A 12,866-nucleotide genomic window follows, 5' to 3' on the forward strand; every position below is an offset into this window, starting at 1 on the left:
AAAAATTCCGACCTCATGAGGTCGGAATTTTTTCTCAATTAGATATTTTATAATACCGACTTTCGAATGTCGGTAAAATTAAATAGTATGTAATTAAAATACCGACCTCATGAGGTCGGTATTTTTTATATTTAGTTGAGAAAATAATACCGACATCAAGAGGTCAGTTTTTTATTGTAATTCATTTTCTGGGAAATATTCCGACTTCTTGAGGTCGGAATTTGGTTACCCGCAAATCGCAAACCGACCTCTGGATGTCGCTTTTAAAAGTAATTAGATGAAATAAAAAATATCGACCTCCGGATGTCGCTTTTAAATGTAATTAGATGAAATAAAAAATATCGACCTCCGGATGTCGCTTTAATTAATAGTAATTAGATAAAATAAAAATTCCGACCTCATGAGGTCGGTATTTTTATTGTAATTCATTTTCTGGGAAATATTCCGACTTCTTGAGGTCGGAATTTGGTTACCCGCAAATCGCAAACCGACCTCTGGATGTCGCTTTTAAAAGTAATTAGATGAAATAAAAAATATCGACCTCCGGATGTCGCTTTAATTAATAGTCGAAATAAAAATACCGTCCTCATGAGGTCGGTATTTTTATTGTAATTCATTTTCTGGGAAATATTCCGACTTCTTGAGGTCGGAATTTGGTTACCCGCAAATCGCAAACCGACCTCTGGATGTCGCTTTTAAAAGTAATTAGATGAAATAAAAAATATCGACCTCCGGATGTCGCTTTTAAATGTAATTAGATGAAATAAAAAATATCGACCTCCGGATGTCGCTTTAATTAATAGTCGAAATAAAAATACCGTCCTCATGAGGTCGGTATTTTTTATATTTAATTGAGAAAATAATACCGACATCAGGAGGTCGGTTTTTATTGTAATTCATTTTTTCCGGGAAAAATTCCGACCTCCGGAGGTCGGAATTTGGTTTTCCCGCTTTATTTTGCATAAAAACCGACTACTTGTAAATACCGACCTCCATTTGAGGTCGGAAATTTTTAGGTCGCTATTCACTGTTTTTTTAGTAGTGAGACATTATAAAAATATTTAAAAAATAGTTACCAAATTGATTATCCATCAACTGGATAAGAGTGATTTCATCCTTACAATGCTCCAATTTGATGAATCTCAAAGACCCACTTCCAATTTCTCAAAAGTGAATCTCTTCAATCCTTCAAAGCTAAGGAAAAACTATAGAGAATAGTTCTAAGTTACCAAAAATAGATAAGATAAGTTCCCAAATATAAAATTCTCTAGTCAAAAGATACTAAACTAAATGTTCAAAATCTTATTTATAGTTGCCAAAAATAAGCCACGAAGGGCCAGTCGGCAAAATAAGTCGGGCTCGCCAAACCACTTGGTGAGCCGCCCTTTGACCTCTTCCATCACCTTTTCGCCTTAGCATTCAACATCCTCAAGGTCTGTATCTTTGGGTGATCTAGCTTTACTTCGCAGAACTGCTTGGCAATGCGCCGAATGCTCCCTTTCATCGCCAATTTGGTTTCTTCCTTCAGGGCTTGGCACACTGGAATTTTAGGCAGTCTGATAAGCCACTCGGCCACATGTTGAGTGGTCTTGGCGATCCTCAGGCTCACCCTTCTTCATTTCTTCAGCTTGTTTGTTCCTTTTTGCCTGTTAGTGTCCTTGCTTTGTTCCTCAATCCATATACCTGAAAATCAAGGATTTAACATCAGTTATTTGAACAAATTAAGCATTTGAGGACACTAAATCTATATAAACAAAGCCCTAAATGAGTCCAAAACCAAGACTCATCACCCTACACTTGGGAAAATGTAGGAAAAGCATGGATTCGTACAAAAATACACTAACTATGATAGCCATGCATAAAAACCTTGAAAACATGCTAAAAAGGGACATATCATTATAAATCATGTTATATGCCAAGTTTGCACATAATCATAGAAATAGTTGGAAAACATAACTCATAAACATAGCTCATATAGGTCATCATAGCATAAGAGAAACACTTCATACACACCCTCGAAGTCTACTTGTGCGATGCATGGATAAGACCCCATAAACCCCACCCATGTTAAGTAAACCCTTTTAGGTCATCATCAACATACTTACCATCTTATGGTCTCATCCTTAGCTTAATTCTCATAGACAAGGGAACCTTCACCTTTAGTCAACATATCATGGAAGGCAACAATAGTAGCAATCTATCAAAACATACATCACATAAGAGAAGCACTTCCTAGAAAACCTCAAGTCATACTTGTGCAATGCATGGACAAGACCCCATAATTCTATCCATACTAAGTACCACTTAAGGTCATCACATTCATACTTCTTGGTTGGGGACTAGTCACCCTCTTGAAACCTTGGAACACTAGGAGACACTTCAGTAAGCATATCTTAGTTCCTCATTAATTCGAACCCTATGAGATACTTCCTTAAGCATGTCTAAGTTCATTATTATCTTGAGAACTATGAGATACTTCACTAAGTACATCCTAGTTCATCATTGTTTTGAACTCTAGAAGATGTTTCTTCAAGCATGTCTTAGTCCATTAGGTTTGAACTCTAGGAGATGCTTCTTCAAGCACATCTTAGTTCATTATGTTTGAACTGTAGGAGATGCTTCTTTAAGCACATATTAGTTCATTATAAATCATGTTGTAGTTGGGATATAGCCTTAACCGACATGAAAACATGTGAGCTATCACATGATCCCTTCCGGTGTTACCCACACCGTCAAGGGTTGGTCTACTTGCCTAAGGTAGAACCGGTTGGTTACCTTAGTTGGATACACTAGCTAACTATCCTACGGGGTACGTAGTTATGGGATATGGAGATTGCTACTAGAAACCTAAACTCCACTAGGTGAAGGCTTCAATTTCATGAAACATACTTTTTGGAAAACCGGACTCTACTAGGTGAGAGTTCCCATTTTGGAAGCCCGAACTCAACTAGGTGGGAACCTCCATCTCATTTCAATATCCACTCGGTGCTAGGCCCAAATCCCACAAGATAGTTTTTAAGTCTCTACTTTGACTCAATCTCCATGGAAAGATGTCCTTGACATTCAATCCAAGTTAATTCACTAGAATAACTCTATAGACCATGCGTGAGCAACTATCACCATCCATGATCACCTTCACTCTTATATTCAATTAGGTGAGAAAAGCCTTTTCAACCCTAGAACCATTACTATGTGAGATCAACCTTTCAATCAGCCGACAACAACAACCTAATCATAATGAACAACACTTCACTCTCAAGGCATCATTAAAGCATTTACATAAATCTCACAATCATGCATACATCACATACTTTACACTTCAAGGGTCAAAGATCATATTCAGTCAAAACATCTAGATTCAAGCATTAGACATGGATTTAATCATAATTTCATGTGAATCTATCACCACATATATCAATTCATACAATTCACCTTTCACCAATAAAGACCCACATCATATCATCAACTTTGAGAAAATATGGGAATTTCATGGGTTCTTAGGGAATTCATCATAAAAACATAGGAAATCATCAATTAATACTTAATATACAATAATTCAAACATTAGAATCGTTTTTGAAGGAACCCGTGACTTTGGAATCAAACCCTGACTTTGGGGATTTTCTATCTTTGAAATTGGGGTTTTGAAGAGACTCCATGGATTAAGACTATCCATGGATGAAGAGCTACCATACCTTAGCTATCAATCTCCAAATAAATTAAGTAGAAAACCTTGCTCCTTCAAACCCCTAGCTTTTCTCCTTCTTCTTCTTCTTCTTCTTCTTCTTGGAACTTTCTAGAGAGAGAATCTTTTGGAGAAAATAAACATTTTGGGAATATAATTTGGGTCCTGGGATTTAATGAGGTGAATGGGTTGGTTAAAGACTTAAAAAGGCTTATATAGGTGTATTAAAACTATACAAAATGATCTCACTTAATACTAACTTAAAAAGGAATTACCTAAAATAACCCCCACTTTAAGTGGGGTGCCCAGGCTTCACGACCTACCTCAGAACCGTCAAGGGCACCACGGCGCGTGAAGGTACCCGTGGTCCCTTGACCAATAGCTATGCTACCTCTACATGACCCCCACAAGGTGAAGTCAACCCTACGAGCCTTCCCACGAGTCGTGGTCTTCACCATTGGTCGTTAAGTGGCTCGTGAATGGGAGCCAACCTAGGGGAAACCTTGGTGAGCTACTGCCTCACCACCACGGGTGGCACCACGAGCCATGAAGGCTCTCGTGGTCTAGGGCAGTGCCTTGGCAGCTTGGAGCAGTTTTGGCTCTTGCCTTGTCCCTTGCCCCTTTGCCTTGGTTCATGCCCTCTATCCTTGACTTGTAGCCTTCTAACTTAGCCCTATTTGGCCTACTAAACTACGGGGTGTTACATTATCTCCCCCTTGGGAACATTCATCCTCGAATGACGATCTAGACACCTTACGGAAGTAAAGACTCAAGACTAGCAGCCCATCATGCATGCAACAACAAAATAATGCTCAAAACGAAGGAGGAAACATCACTCAATCTCAAACACACTCAATGCATCACAAGGTAGTAGGAACTACATCTAACAACCCATTATGCATGAAACTTCAAATTTCTCCTCTCTTTTAAGGAGGAACTTCCTTCTCCCAAGCTAAAAGCATGCTCAACACAATCTCATGTAGTCAATATGCAATTTATTCTCAAAAAGCATAACTAAAGCATGTTTGACAATTCATCTCATGAAGTCAATAGGCAACTCTCTCTAAATGCACAACAACAAGAGGAAAATCAATCATATAACTCTTTTTTTTCTTTCAAAACATAAAATTTCATGAACATGCATAACTTAAGGAGATCATAGAAACACATAAAACACTCATGACTCCAAAACATAATGCAAGCTAAGAGGAACTCTTTGTCTCAAGCTAGAGTAGGAGTAGAAGAAAGAGATGAGGATATCGGGACACTCCACAACCTTGCTATCTAAGCACACCATCTCCCCCTTGGGAGGAAACTCCTACTAATTCCTTAAGTACCACTTCTTTCAAGCAACCCCGACCGACATGACCAAAAACTCACAATAACCATACCGGGTTCTAAAATCAATAAAGGTCTAACAAAAATGCATCCAAACCCTACCAAGGATAACATCAAAGTGTAACAAGTAGCATCGGGATCTAGTAAACATTTACATCTATAAGGAACTATCTACTTACTGGTGTCTTCATCCGGAGAGCTCTCTTTGCCATCTCTAGACCGGAGTGCATAAAAATGGTTTTTCTTGGGAGTATTGGAATCCGGACCACTAAGGGAAGCTTGATTGGTCTCTCTTCATTTAGCCCTAAGTATTGGGCAATCCCTCATCTTGTGACCATCATTACCACAACCATCATTGCCGGCTAGGCACCTACCATAATGCTTCCTTCCACACTTAGTGCAAGTAGGCTTAAGCAACGAAGTTTCACTACTACGCCCTCTTTGAGGCTTAGGGATAGACGCCCTCTCTTGGTTGTACCCATGAGTATTGGGGGAAACTTGATTGGAAAGCTTTTGTTGGGTCCTAGGTTGTCCATATCCATCGGATCTAGCATTAGAGAAATTCCCATCACCGGTTCTAGCTCTTTTCACCTCCCTATTCTTTCTTTTGAGCTTTGACTCCTCAATTTGTTGGGCGTGCACCATAAGACGTGGGATATTCATATCACCAATGAGCATTTCCGTACCATATACTTCCTCTACCAAGTCGGACACTCCCATTACAAACGTATTCATCTTAGCCCTTGAGTCCACCACTATAGTTGGAGCATACTTGGATAGTTGGGTGAACTTAAGAGCATACTCATTCACACTCATACCTCCTTGACGACACTTAATGAACTATTGCATCTTTCGTTCCCTCAACTCTAAGGGAAAGAATCTATCAAGAAATGCCTATTTAAATGATTCCTATTCTACCAGTTCTGCTCCTACGGATCTTTCACCATTCCACTGATCATACCAAACTTGAGGAACACTTTTAAATTGGTAAGCGGCTAAATCCACTTTCTCTACCGAAGTCACCCCCATGATATCAAGTATTTTGTAAACCTCATCCACAAATTCTTGAAGGTCCTCTTCCACTTTGGAGCCATGAAACTCGAGAGGGTTTATTCTTGCAAAATCCCTCACTCTAGAAGCCCGCGAAATTCACATTAGTGTTCATAGGAGAAATCACCTATATATTGGCTTGAGCCATCACGGTTTGAGCCAATAATTGGATAGTATACCTAAACTCCGCATGGGTCACATTTTCAACCAAACGATCAACCGGAGCTTAAGGAGGATCTTGGGGAGGAGCTTGGAGAGGAACCTCTTGCACCTCATTGCCTTCCTCATTCCTCCTAGTATTTACCCTTGTATTAGCCATACCCTGAAAATCATAGGGCACGGATTAGGAGAAAGACCTAATAAAGCCAAACTCTATGGCACAACTTAGAGAATGAAGAAGTGGAGTTTCCTAAACATCCACTAGCCTCGTATTCATAAATGTGGCGCGCTTCACATTTACGAACAAGACTCTACTAGACGTGGCTTATGAGACATCATCCTAGAATCATTCTAAACATTGTGCTCTGATTACCAAGTTTGTCACGACCCAAGGGTACACCCTAGATGTAACATGGCGTACTAGACCCCAAAAGGCCTAACACAACCACTTAGCATATCATAACATAAAGTAAATAGAAATTATGCAGAAATGTTAAAACTTTTTCCATACAATCAAAGTCTTTTATAAAAGTAAGCGGAAGTCTAGACATGTCTCAATATAGCCATCTAATATAATACTTAAATGAAATAGGGACACAGCCCTTAAAACATAGTCCAACAAGGAAATATAAGAAAGGAACTACAATGAGATAACATTCGTCCTCAAATCATGAGGACTCACCAACAATCAAGGAGAATAGTCAAATCCAAGCTTTAACTCCAACGATGACCGCCATAAGAATCGGACCCTACACTTGGGAAAATGTAGGAAAAGCATAGTTAGTACAAAAATGCACTAAATATGATAAACATGCATAAAAACCTTGAAAACATGCTAAAAAGGGACATTTCATTATAAATCATGCTATATGCAAAGTTTGAACATCATCATAGAAATAGTTGGAAAACATAACTCATAAACATAGCCCATATAGGTCATCATAGCATAAAAGAACCACGTCATACACACCCTCGAAGTCTACTTATGCAATGCATGGATAAAACCCCATAAACCCCACCTATGCTAAGTAAACCACTTTAGGTCATCATCAATATACTTACCATCTTATGGTCTCATCCTTAGCTTAATTCTCATAGACAAGGGAACCTTCACCTTTAGTCAATATATCATGGAAGGCAACTATAGTAACAATCCATCAAAACATACATCACATTAGATAAGCACTTCCTAGACATCCTCAAGTCATACTTGTACAATGCATGGAAAAGATCCCATAATCCCATCCATACTAAGTACCACTTAGGGTCATCACATTCATACTTCTTGGTTGGGACTAGTCCCCCTCTTGAAACCATGGAACACTAGGAGACACTTCATTAAGCATATCTTAGTTCCTCATTAATTCGAACCCTATGAGATACTTCCTTAATAATGTCTAAGTTCATTATTATCTTGAGCACTACGAGATACTTCACTAAGTACATCTTAGTTCATTTCATAATTGTTTTGAACTCTACGAGATGTTTCTTCAAGCATGTCTTAGTCCATTAGGTTTGAACTCTAGGAGATGTTTCTTCAAGCACATCTTAGTTCATTATGTTTGAGCTCTAGGAAATGCTTCTTTAAGCACATCTTAGTTCATTATAAATCTTGTTGTAGTTGGGATATAGCCTTAACTAACATGAAAACATGTGAGCTATCACATGATCCCTCCTGGTGTTACCCACACCGTCAAGGGTTGGTCTACTTGCCTAAGGTAGAACCGGTTGGTTAGCTTAGTTGGATCCACTAGCTAACTATCCTACGGGGCACGTAATTATAGGATACGGAGATTGCTACTAGAAATCCAAACTCCGCTAGATGAAGGCTTCCATCTCATGAGACATACTTTTGGAAAATAGGACTCTACTAGGTGAGAGTTCCCATTTAGGAAACTGGAACTCAACTAGGTGGGAACCTCCATCTCATTTCAATATCCACTCGGTGTTAAGCCTAAATCTCACAAGATAGTTATTAAGTCTCTACTTTAACTCAAGCTCAATGAAAAGATGTACTTGACAATCAATCCAAGTTAATTCACTAGAATAACTCTATAGACCATGCGTGAGCAACTATCACGATCCATGATCACCTTCACTCTTAGATTCAATTAGGTGAGAAAATCCATTTCAACACTAGAACCATTACTATGTCACATCAACCTTTCAATCATCCCACAACAACAACCTAATAATAATGAAGAACACTTCATTCTCAAGGCATCATTAAAGCATTTACATAAATCTCACAATCATGCATACTTCTCATACTTTAGCCTTTAAGGGTCACAGATCATATTCAATCAACACATCTAGAATTAAAGCATTAGACATGGATTTAATCATAATTTCATGTGAATCTATCACCACATACATCAATTCATACAATTCACCTTTCACCAATAAATACCCACATCATATCATCAACTTTGAGAAAATATGGGAATTTCATGGGTTCTTGGGGAATTCATCATTAAAACATATAAAAATCATCAATTAATACTTATTATACCATAATTCAAACATTAGAATCATTTTTTAAAGGAACCCATGACTTTGGAATCAAACCCTAACTTTGGGGATTTTCTATCTTTGAAATTGGGGTTTTGAACGGACTCCGTGGATGAAAACTATCCATGGATGAAGGGCTAACATACCTTAGCTATTAATATCCAAATAAATTGATTATAAAACCTTGTTCCTTCTTCTTCTTCTTCTTCTTGGAACTTTCTAGAGAGAGAATCTTTTGGAGAAGATGAAATTTTCTGGAATATAATTTGGGTCTTGGGATTTAATGAGGTGAATGGGTTGGTTAAAGACTTAAAAAGGCTTATATAGGTGTATTAAAACTATGCAAAATGACCTCACTTAATACTAACTTAAAAAGGAATTACCTAAAATAACCCCCACTTTAAGTGTGGTGCCTAGGCTTCACGACCTACCTCACGAACCATCAAGGGCACCACGGCCTATGAAGGTTCCCGTTGTCCCTTCACCAGTAGCTATGCTACCTCTACATGACCCTAACAAGGTGAAGGCAACCCCATGAGCCTTCCCACGAGTCATGATCTTCACCACTGGCTATGAAGTGACTCGTAAAGGGAAGCCAACCTTGGGGAAGCCTTCGTGAGCTACTTCCTCACCACCATGGGTGGCACTATGAGTCATGGTGGCCACCACGATCTATGAAGGCTCTCGTGGTCTAGGGCAGTGCCTTGGCAGCTTGGGGCAGCCTTGGCTCTTGCCTTGGCCCTTGCCCCTTTGCCTTGGCTCATGCCCTATAGCCTTGAATTGTGGCCTTCTAACTTAGCTCTATTTGGCCTACTAAACTACGGGGTGTTGCAGAAATGCCCCATGAAGACCTCTTCAAAGACATCCTAGCTCACAATTGATTGTTCCCTCAGCTCTACTCTTCTTTCATTGGTCATACCATACTCTAGCAACACCCTTCAGTTGGTATGCAGCTAGTTCCACACACTCAGCATCTACAACATGCATTATCTCAAAATACTTTCTACAACTCTTCCATAAAGTTTTTCGGATCCATCGTGACATTTGAACCGGTGAAGTCTAGAGAATTCATTTTCAAAACTCACGGATCCTAGATGTACCTACCACATCTTGTCAAACCCCTCTTGCCCATCTTGGTTGGTCACCACTTGACTCAACCTCCGAATAGCATCCCAGAACTCAGCATTAGTGACTTCTCCTTCACGTTACACTTCTGGTGCATTGGGAATCCCTTGATCCTGGGGATCAACATTCCTCCTAGCAGGACAACCTCAGACAACTCTTCGTAGAAGCATGATTTGAAAGATACGCGCAAGCACGAATTAGAAATAAACTTTATGGAGATGAACTCTATCGCACGAACAGAGTATGAAAGAAGTGAGATAGTTCTTAAATGTCGTAGCCTCTTAATTGTATATGTGGCGCGCTTCACACTAATAACTAAAACTCCACAGACACATCTTCATAGACACCCTAGGATTCTTGAACTTTGTGCTCTTATACCAAGTTTGTCACGCCCCAAACCTACACCATGAACTGGCTCAACTCTCAGCGGTAGACTTACTCACCAACATATGAACTCAAAAGTAAAACTTTACTCAATGTCTCAAAATAGAAACTCAGAATATTTTAAATATAGCATTCACTGGCCAAAAGAGGCAACTCAAGTCTAGAACATTAACAGCTGAAATGAAACAAAATTCTCAACTACTACTATCTAAAAAGCCTTTCAGTACTAAGATGGATGTCGGGACTGTCACTCCCTGAGGCTACCCCTTAACGTAACACGGGACCTAGGATCACGAATGTCCCTAAGCTAACCTTGTGTCTAGCATATATCAAGCATACTGAGAATATTTGAATAAAGCATGTACTATGTGGAAGCTAAAGCAATGAATAACTGCGAGTGGGGAAAAACCCCAACTAATCTGAATAGATAAAATATAAAGAAAGTCTAGTGATGACTGAAACACCACTTAACAACTCAAGCTGCATCTACTACTATGTCTGAAAATCCCCTAACTGAGTCGAGTTGCTAGGACATGCCCCCCAACTAACTCTAACAAACTGAAAACTGAATATAAAGAATAAATGAAAAGAATGTCTATTGTCCTCGAATTATGAGGACTCACCACTGAAGCTGTTGAATGCGGACCGAGTACCGATCTAAGCGCGATCTAGATGCTAAGTACCTGAACCTACATCATCAAAGGATGTAGCGCAGAGTATGCATCAGTACTTGGAATGTACTGAGCCTGCAAGATATAGATACTAAGTTAAATATATATATATATATATAAAAAAAAAACTGAAAAAGTCCTAAACAAGCAATGTCATAAACTGAGCAAGAATGTAAAAACTGAAACATTACTGAAAAGCTAAGCTGAATGCAACGACCAAGTACTAATCATGAACATGACATGCTAAACTGAGTGTTAAAATATATACTGAAAACCAGATCAAATGCACTAGGAGTCTGACTGTGGGAGCTACTATTAACCGACATAATCCACGTGAGCTAAACGTGAAGTCCGATGTAAATGCTCCATCGAGAGGACTCAATATACCTTGATAGGGTTGTAAAGGCATGACTGGCATGATTACTAAATCTGATGCCCAACAAAGGGGACTTATACTTCTACGGGGGAACATAGTTCTGGGACTATGGGTAATTAGTTCAATACTTGCAATTTACATTTGATGTATGAAATTTTCTTGAAAATAGAGATTATTGGTCGTATGTATTTCCCTATTTCTGTATCGAAAGAGAGAATAGTGTAAGGTACAGGGTTGTTTAGTTATGCACAGAGATGATACCGAAAGGAGATTCTATGAACTAATGTTATGAGATCGAAAGAAGATTACTACCATTAAAGATGACCCATCCTATCCATGAATATTCATCACTATAGAGAGCACAATTATCCCTATGTGACATTGAATTCCAATCCCCGCACCCCTTATTACATGTTCATTATTTGAATTTCTGAAATCTTAGTTTAATTGTGACTATTGACAACTAAACCCTTTTCATAAATTTGGTGGAATTATCCACCCAATTATTCTTATTTATATAAATGAATTGATTAAGTTTCCAAATTTCTTGGTAGAATTCCTTTCCTGTGGAATTCGACCTCGACTCTTAGTTGGGTATTTTTACTGATTACGACCGCTTACTCTTTGGATTTATTTTAGAGAGTAGTTTGAGCATTATCAAAAATGGTGCCGCTGCTAGAGAATGATGGTTAAGAATTCCATTTGAGAAATTAGTTTGTAAATTTGTTTAGTTGTAGTAGATTGTAGCTTGGTGTTGTTGTTTGTTGATTTGCAAATCTAAAGCATAAGTGACCAAGGTAGTGACAGTGATACTCACTATGTTCAAAATAACAACATGGGTGATTTAAATGACATGCACATAAACGTCATTCAAACAATAGGAGCCATCATGTTACCTCCCACAGTTGGGAAGGCAATTTTTCATGTAACTGGAACAATGCTACAATTGCTACAACTAAGAGGAATGGTAGGGGGTTTAACTCATGAAGACCTCCATGAACACCTCTGGAATTCCATGTATGTGTATAGGCCGTTTGTGTTCAAAAACATCTCACAAGTGTCCGTAAGGTTGAGGTTATTCATGTTGTCTTTGATGGGTTGAGCTACTAGGTAGATGGTGGAGGTGTCAAATGATTTAATCACTTCTTTGGAGGAGTTAACTAAAGCCTTCTTGAAGAGATTTTCCCCCCTTCGAAGATGGTTAAACTAAGGAACCAAATCCAAAATTTCGAAAGAATTGGAGGTGAACCTCTACATCAGACATGGTTGTGATTTCGGAGATTACTCTTGCAATGTCCAACACATGGTGTTCCGAACCATTTGTTGCTGCAATACTTCTATTGAAGCCTTGATTCAGTCAATAAAGGTGTGGCTAATCAACTTGCCCAAGGTGAATTAATGTGATAACCGTATGAAGTGGCAATATTGTTTCTAGATGACCTGACCAAGGTTAACCGAGCATGGCATACTAGAGAAGACCAAGTGTCTACTTTACAATTGAGCATGAGCAAAGAAAAAAATGAGAAGGAACATGAGAAGATGAAAACATGGCCAAAATGATGACCCAA

This window comes from Solanum tuberosum, unplaced genomic scaffold (genome assembly GCF_000226075.1).
Source record: "Solanum tuberosum cultivar DM 1-3 516 R44 unplaced genomic scaffold, SolTub_3.0 scf00001, whole genome shotgun sequence".
In the NCBI taxonomy this organism is placed as follows: Eukaryota; Viridiplantae; Streptophyta; class Magnoliopsida; order Solanales; family Solanaceae; genus Solanum; species Solanum tuberosum.